This window comes from Lethenteron reissneri, chromosome 49, assembly GCF_015708825.2.
Source record: "Lethenteron reissneri isolate LAM-NWPU_2019-01 chromosome 49, ASM1570882v1, whole genome shotgun sequence".
Taxonomy (NCBI): Eukaryota; Metazoa; Chordata; class Hyperoartia; order Petromyzontiformes; family Petromyzontidae; genus Lethenteron; species Lethenteron reissneri.
The window spans coordinates 2,152,575-2,162,049 of record NC_083827.1 but is presented as its reverse complement, the minus strand read 5'-3'; positions in this window follow the sequence as shown (position 1 = coordinate 2,162,049).

Below are 9,475 nucleotides of genomic sequence, written 5' to 3'. Positions count from 1 at the left end.
GAATTGCGGGCATACAACCCAAACTATGGACCATATCGTAAACCCATAGATACTCATGAAGATAGAAGGAGACGCATAGAGATACACAGAGATACATTAAAGGCAAGCCACAATAGTGCCATTGCGGCCATGTAGCCCATCCTACGGACCATACAGTAAACCCACTGCAGGCCGCGCTCCTCCAATGGAGAATGAGGAACAGCAAAACTACACGGACTCTCTCCCGAAGCCCTCTCGTCGTGGCCAGCAGACCTCGACATTGGCATCCAGCTCCTGAGCATATTGCTGCTGCCATCATACGCAAGAACGTAATATGTGAAACGGTGTATGAAACAGCAAACACAAGAGGAATCTCAGCATAGTTTGAATGTCGTGGTGACTTCATTATTCGCGTGCATATTCTGCACACAGCCGTATAACAACTGCTATATTTTAAGAACCAATTCATGAAAAAAAATTGACAAACATACCACCTGAAACAAATTCAGAATAAAGGGTGATTGTCAAACCATGGTTTGATCCAAACATTTCTGAATTGATGAAACTAAAGATATTGCCTGGAATAATGCAAAAACAACAAACAACCTCCCTGATTGGATTACCTATACAACACTAAGAAAAATATGTACTCGCCAAATAAGAAATGCCAAATGTTCATGTTATCATAAAACTATTCTAAATTCACAACCAAATTCAATACTCTTCTAGCAAACGTTTATTTAAGGAAACTAAAATGTTCTACAAAAAAGCTCTGACCTAATGGCAAAGAACTACTCACAAAACAATTGATTTAATTCTCGTTTAGGATCAGCAGGACATATCTTTGACAAACTCACACCAGAGAAAAAGGTCTACAAATACACGACCGTTCACATCACTCACTTCTTCCTCCTCCCCAAGCACCAACGCTAAACATGTTAGTGAAAGTCTTCGGTTCTACTTCTAGTTTAGTCCCATATCTGCACTTGATGTACCGCATACGCTTGCATCAATTACGACATCGTCATCCACGGGAGAAGACAATTTACCTGCGTTTGTACTTGCGGCTGTGGCAGATCTCACCTGACACACATTTTCAACCTCTCACTCACCGATGGTACATTTCCACTAATGGAAACCCGCTATTATTCATCCAGTATATAAAATGGCTCCAAAGAAGATCCTAATAATTATAGACCAATCTCTATCCTTTCACCAATTACTAAAATATTTGAAAAAATACAAAACTCACTAATAAACTGCTACCTCAAAAGTCACAATCTCATTCACAGAGAAAAGTACTGCACCACCACAGCTATGACGGATTTATGACATTTTCTGTTCAGTAACCGTGATAGAGGCCACTACTGCTGTGCCCTATTATTTGACTTGTCAAAAGCCTTTGACACTATTAACAATATATTCAATTCACAAGACATAGCGATAACATCTCGTCCACAAATAATAAAATAACAAAGGGTCTTCCACAACATTCCGTGTTGAGTTCAATTCTATTCTCCTTACATTTGAACAATCTTGAACTAACCTTAAATCATTGGGATTTAAATATCTTTGCTGATGACACTGTCATGCTTGTGTCAGGTAAATCTCCAAATGAAGTCAAACAGAATCTCCAACACGATTCTGACTTAATTCAATGTTGATTGTTGTCACTAAAACTGCTCCTAAATCCACAAAAAACGAAGATTATGCTATTTTCTTCAATCAAAAAGAATTTTCATTCCCTTCACCTATTACGGATCATGATTCCAAATTTAGATTACAACCCCATATCGATCATATTGATCACATCTTAAATAAAAGAAAATAGAACAGGGTTTTTATACAGAGCATTATTTTCCCATTCGATTTCACCTGCAAATTGTTGAAGTTATAATTCTGCCACTTTTTGACTGCTCTAAGACTATCTACGTGACTTTACCGAAAGAACCAAAGAGTATGAATTCCTGCAGTCACAAAAGCTTCAAATCAAGATTTGTCTAAGACTGTTTATAGATCAGCTACTAATGAAACACTAAAAAGACTAACTCACTTTATCATTCTACTCTTCGATTTACACTGGATATACAATACAGGACCCACCATTGTGATATCTTCTTAAAATTCAATCGCACGTGACTTGAGGCAAGATATCTACATTGGGCCCTGTTTATCCATAACATCCTTACTGGCAAATCTGTGCTATACTTAGTTCATTAACCCTATTGTCAAGGACAAGAATCTTAAGATGTCCATCTAATTACCTTTAAAATATCCCAAGAACAAGAATTGGAATAGATGACAATGCATTTGCAGTTGCAATACCAACGTTTTGGAACAACCTCATTTCCTCCCTTTACATCGCAAATCTTCCTTTAAAAAATCCTGAAGCAGATTAGTGCTAGATACAAATCAAATTTGCAAATTTGACTTGTACCTTTGATCCGTACCCATGTATCGACAGTTCAATGTTAATGTGCAATTTTGAGGAACTGTGTGTTGTTTTGGTGTGGTCTGGGACTGCTCTTACTGTTGTTTAGCTGCTTTGCCCAAGTTTGCAAATTGGTGTACTAATGAAATTTGAACGTATATACTTTATATATATTTAGTTTAGTGATTTGGTTACCTTCCCTAAACTTTGCACTCCTATCGTTTTTTGTATTGTTTGTTGTTGTAACTTTCTCACCCACCCCAACTGCATATCTGAGAAAAAGAGCTTCATAGCTCATCGGATTTCTCCATGATATAATACAGATTCTGATTCTGCGATCTCAAAAGAGCTAACAACATTCTGCCCATTTTCTTTATTTAGTCAGCACAAAGGGGAAAAAACTTTAAAAAACATGCGTGGACTTGTGACCCGTTCCCAATGTCTCGTTTTTCTTGGCCGGTGAACATCAAGGACACAGGGGTGGTTATCAATGAATGCATGTCAAAAGCGTTGACAGTACTCATGCGTTGTCTGCTTGTTTCTGCCCTACGATCCTCTATTGTCTAATGCAGTGGGTCTTATAACCTTTTACTGCAGCCTTGCACCCCATTGGTTCTCAATCGTAAGAAAAAATATGTTAATAAATACATAGGTTTGATTAAACAAATTAGTTGAACTTATGTGCCCGTGCTTAATTTATGTTTTTGATGATTTACCTTTTTAAAAATATCTGGCATTTCTCGCACCCCAAAAAGGGCATCTCGCACCCCAGGTTAAGAACCACTGGTCTATTGTCTAATGACTGCGACACAACTCGATCAACTCGCTCTCACACCGGCCACTGCACACAAGGACTCTTCAGGGAGTGACGAGAATCCAAAATTGCGCCTGTTTATTCAGACATTTCTCAAGCACCCACACACCAGTACGCCAACAGATCTGCAGCGCACGCTCCGCCTTGGCCACGCCCCCTTTCTGGAACCTACTAGCAGGTTCCCGGGGCTCCCTGATGGGCCCCTTCTGTGACTTTTCCTCTAGATGTCCCCTTCTCGTATATATTGTGGCCTGCTGACGCGAATTCTGCCGTACACTGCAGGTCCCCTTTTCCGCCAGCAGCCAGCGCTATACCACTACATTACCCCCCCACACCCTGTGCAAAAAAAACAGCCATCTCGGCTGACAACAATCACGTAACAAGAGCGGGAAATAACTTACAAGAATTTGTGCTAACACAATTAGCATAACACGGAGGGTAAGCAGACATCAGTAAAAAAAAAAACTGTAACTATTAACCCTGAACCGACGTCCGCCGGCGCACCGCAGCCCAAGAGCGTAAGAAAAAACCCCAGATTAACCGGAAGCCACAGCCCGGCTCATGGCGACGTCTACCCGCCCGACGACGTCGGAACACAATTGAACGATGGGAAGGGAGCGGTTCTGTGGAAAGAAGTGCTCTTGGAGCAAGTCCTCGATGCCGGTCCCCCATCTCAAGCAGGAACCTGCATGCTGGGAACCACCGGGACATCACAAAAACGGCCTGAAGGGCGCGGCCCCTCCCTGGGAGAAGAAGATGGTGACTGGGCTTCCACACATGGTCCATCACACAGAGGCGCTTTCGGGGGATCTCCGGACTTCAGGTGCTGGGGTCCTGCGGGCGGCACAACACAATCCTTCTGAAGCGCAACTTCTGGGCTCATCGGCCCCGGCTCGTCGGATACATCAGACATCCGCTGCTCTGGAGATGAATTGTCTACATAGGGTGGAACATAGGGGTTTAACCATGACGGGTGCGCAAGCCAGTGACGGCAACCGACCTGTGCACGCACGCGTTGCGGCCTCTTGAGCTCGATGACCTCAATAGGGCCCTGCCACGACCGGTGTAATTTAGGGGACGTACCCAGGGGCACCTGGGGACAATGCAGCCACGCCTTGTCCCCAGTGATCCATGGGGTCCCGGACCCCCGTTGTCCCACAAGCTTTTCATTTGCGGCCTGCCGTTTGGCCGAATTCCCCCGTGACGCCTCCCGTGCTTCCGTCAAACGTCTGAGTGTGACCTGCATGGGCATGGGCATGACGGCTCTCTTCTTTCCCAAATCGTGCGGTGCGAAAGAAGCCCAACACATACATAGCACGGTCGGCTACGAACGGTGCGAAATAAATTCAACACACACACGTAGCACGATTGGCTATGTACGGTGCTAAAGAAGTTCAACATGAATACATAGCACGAGTGGCTACGTACGGTGTGAACGAAGTTCAACACACATATATAGCATGGTTGGCTTTGTAAGGTACAAAGAAGTTAAACACACATACACAGCACGGTTGGCTACGTACAGTGCGAAAGAAGTTCAACACACATACATAGCATGGACCCCAGTTATAAAGCCAATGGCTGCTGGGCAGCGGAGGATTAGCGGGACAGCTGCTATGCAAAAATTGCAGGGTTAGCGGCTATGCATCCGCAAAGGGAGAGCGGCTGGGCATCGACAGTGGGAACGGCTAGGCAAAGAGGCTGGAGCAGCTACGCATCGACGGACAGAGTGCAGCCGAGCGTCGATGGCGAGAGTAGCTACGCCAGGTTGCGGGAGCGGGTGAGCGTCGACCGAGAGAGAGGCTGCACGTCGATGGAGAGAGAGCGGCTGAGTGTCGATGGAGAGAGAGAATGAGGGATCCACGTCGATAGAGAGAGCGGGAGCTGCACATCGACGGGGAGAGCGGGAGCTGCACGTCGACGGGGAGAGCGGCTGAAATTTTACCGTAGTCAAGCGTTGACCAAGCAGCATTGCGGAGGACCGCCATGTGGAGAGGAGGTGCGGGCCAGCATGAGGCGTGAACCCCAGGGGACGGTGGGGAGGAGAGCAGGTAAAATAGAGTGGGAGCAGGGGGCTCCAGATGGGGGACAGCGCACATGGTGGGTGCCATTTGGTCACCAGAGGACCTCCCATGGCCAGCGGGCACCATTTCTAGGCGAGCGCAGGAGCGCATGGAGGAGGCGCAAAGAGTGACGGAGCTGCAGGAGGCCACTCCTGCTCTGGCACGGGAGGCTCACATAAGATTCCTCCAGAGGGAGCGGATTAGAGGACGAGACACCCTACACCTTCTGGGCAGCGCTGTTGGCACTGGGACGTGAGGCATACTCACTCTTGGGTGAGCGGGCACTCGACCTTTGTGTGGCGGAGAGGCTGCGGGAGCTGGCGAGAAGATTGAGGGTTGCCCTGCCCTCCGCCGTCGGCACAGAAATTTCATCCTCAATGGTGGCCAGAAACATACAGGTCTTTGAAGAGAAATAGCAGCGGGAAAGGTGGGAGGCCGCAACAAGGAGCCTGCAAGATATGGTGGCAGCAGTGGGGGGCCGGGGAGCTCAAACATCAACACCCCCGCGGGAGAATCCGCGGCGAGGACAGCTCCCTCTCTGATTTGGAGACCTGCACCCAAGTGCTTCATGGACCGGGTCTGTGAGGCCTACCGAGACCGCCAAGTGCGAGGTCTTGGGGTCCGGATCAGAGCAGGCGCTGCCGGGCATTGAGGGGCCACGCCCTTTGAGCCGAGGACTCCGTCTCTATCGTCTCTTGGCCCTCCGGGTTCCAGAGGTGCAGGACCCCGCTGGGACGAGGGTGACCGGCGCCATGGAGCGGATCATGTGAAGTATGTCTCCGAATGGGAAGACTTTCCCTTGCACTGAGAGGAGATCCAAGGGTGAAGGGGTATTAGAGCTAAGGGCCTGGGTAAAAGGGAAATTGAGGTGGTGTATTGGTTGCGAGTTCGGGGATGCCGTGTTGTGTGTGGGGTGTCGCCCATTCGCAGATAGGGGGCTTGTGGGAGAGTGCCGATTCGCGAGTTCGGGGCGTCACGTTGGGGTGAGTTTGCTATCGGGCGGGGGCATAGCAGAGAAGTGGAATGTGTTGTTGATTGCAGGGGATGGCGCGGTTGTAAAATAATTGTGGTGATTTTTTTTCTTCATTAGTGTTCCTCGAGTTGGGGGAGTTTCTCTGCCTGCCTGCCAGTTGCTGCTGCTGTATTGACAGCCGGGACGGCTGTTTTTATTAACGGAGCGGGGGGGGGGGTGATGTCGTGATGTAGCACTGACTGTTGTACAGCAGCTGCAATTGCAGGTGGGCGCACACGCCGTTGAACATATAAACGGGTGTGTTGGCAGGGCGGAGGAACTGGGACAAGGGTCACCATAGACCTCGTGTGGGTGCCCCTGGAACCCCCTGGTGGGATCGAGAAGAGAGGCGTGGCTAGGGTGGAATAAAAGCAGTGGAGAGCGAGAGCTCCGGGCTGCCGGTTCTGGGATTGTACTCGTCTTGTCGTCGCTGTCATCATCGCCGCCCTCGTCGCTGCCACCTTCGCCTGATCATTGCACGGCCGGATAGTACTTAGTTGTCCCAGTCGACGCCATCGGTGTGAATATATGCACCCTTTATTGCAAACATAACCACACTCGTTACACACGTCACAAATACTACGTTAATACGGCAACTGAACGTCCATTCCGTCAATGCTTCTGGTAACAAGAGACATTCAAATTCAAGAATGTGGACAGGACGTGTTCAGGGCCAATGTTTTCCAACCTTTAATACGCCCTTGGGATGCTCTCATGGTCTTCAGTACTGGACTTAAAATCACAGGAGGGAGTACACGGTTTTGAATTGGCTATAGCTACTTAAATAAATGCCAACAGGCGGACACAAGCCCTGAGTTCATTGATGTGTTTGATGTCAGGAGCCATCATGTCAGTGCTCTGCACGTTTTGAGTGGACACTTGCAGCTGGAACTTAATGACGAGGTCACGACCCTAAACAACATCAGAAAACGATTCTCACAAATTGGTTGTTAGGGGTTGTTGTTCATCTCAGCGGTGAGCTGAAACAACAATTGGCGTGTTTTAACCGCTCGTACCGTGACAATTGAATGTGTGTGGCTATAATCAGGTGGCAGAAGGTTTTACATCACAATTTGAGCAAATAATTAAGTAGCTCAGTACAAAAATCGATTATGAATCGAGGCGTGAATGCATGGCCTGTGGGAACACATGTGGTCATATCGAGTGCTGAGTAGGTGCTTACGAACGTTTCTCTCATCGTAAGCAGCTGCGATTAATTTTTATTTCGCGTTTTAATGACATTGTGGATATACATTTTCTCCATTGCCCATCCCCTTTCTCTTCCCTGCCCTCGCCCCTCCACTCCTTCCTGGCCCTCCCCTGCCCTTCCGTGACCTCAAAGTGCCCTGTGTTGTGGTCACTCGTTCATTGGCCCTTGCACGCCCCTGCCACCTAAATCACTCTATTTGTGTTACGCTTTTTAAACTTTGCCTTGAGATTATGCGCTCTATAAGATTTGAACATCCCGGAACCCTTGAACAGGGCGGATTGGGGAAACAAAAAATATATTTATACCTGACAGCTGTGGAATATCTGACAAGGTGGCCGCAGTCATGAGCTCTGGTGGGGGCACGTCTTCGATACGGAGCCCTGGAGAAGCTGTCGATAGATCAGGGGGGCGGGGGCGCTTGGAATCTCTCGTTGCCACAGCTGCTTCTGGATGTTACTAATGCATGGGCATAAAGCATGCCCCCCCCCCTACACAGAAGCAAAGGAACACCCCCAGATTGAAAATTTGGCAGCCCGAGACAAATGTTATTCCAGCGCAAAACAAATTGTATGAAATGAGATCTGGTTCATCAGCCAAATAACCAACTGGATTCATGCATTGCAGCAAAATGTATTTGAAGAGATAAATCTTGGAGAAGCTTCGACATGAGCGTCAGCAGACTGCTAAAGCAGTGCTTCTGAACTTTTTCATTCCACGGCACTCACACTTTTGAGTTTCCTCGATCATCGCGGCACACCGAGGGTGAGGGCTTACGGCTGTCTGCTGCCGTAAAGCGCCGCGACCAGTAGAGAGGGGAGTGCTGGAGGTGGGAGGTTGAGACTGGATCGACCACTGAACGGCACGGCGAATTTGTCTGTCTTAGCTTGCAAACTTTGAGCTTGTTTCCTTTCTTATAATTCTGAAAATACCGCGGCGCACCTGGGACACACCGGGGCGAAGCGCGGTGCTAAACAGGCGTTGTGGGATTGCCTGGTGGTATAGGCAAGAGCCCTTCAGGAACACCGCGAACTATTCAGCGCAGCCATACAAAATCATAAAACTAATAAAATGATGACAGTGGTGGTCATTGATGGTGGTGGTGAGGCTAATTATTATCAGGGCCTGATAAAAATTCACATTTTTTATTTATTTCCTGATCACTTTTAAATAGACATATGAATAGTTACCTCATAGTAGCTGTTGAGTAATAGACAGCTCCTTCAATAACACTGATCAACACACTTTTTCTGGCATAAGGTATTCCAACGGCTTTAGGTAATGTTGAGGTGCTGATTCCAAATCTGGCATCAGTTTTTGTCTATCACGTCAGGTTTTTGAGATATTAAATATTGCATTTTCAATAAAAACTGCAGAAGAAAAATATAAAATAAATGTGGATATCTACATAAAATGATATTATAAACACACTATCCTAAAAATACAGCACCATATTTTAACACTAAAGCAGTCACTGACTCGCAACAACTTGCAATCATAAGTGACAGAGTTAATTTCGGGTAAAATCAATGAAAATGGGGTATGCCGATAGCATAAAAATGAGATGTGATAAAGCAAATATGAGATCAGATTTGGAATCAGCACCCTGAAATTAGTCTAAAACAGCTGCAAAAGTCCAGGCCAGAATGTTTTTTTGTTGACCAGTGTAATTAAACATGTATGAGCAAATAAACTCATTAATATCAAAAGTTTAATTATTAAATGTTGCTGGTACATTGCATTATAGATAACCCTATTGCGGGGATGTCAACAAAACATAATTAGCATCATCCACTTTGTGATGCATTCTTGGGTCCAATCGTAATTTTAATAGTAACAGAAGCTCTCAAGAAATTTTAGGATCAAAGTACTTTTCAAACATTTAAATTGTTGAACCTTGCAGATCAAAGTATATTCATGCATATACGTGACAACTGTATCTAGTGAGCGTCTTTTGAGCCCTTGCTGT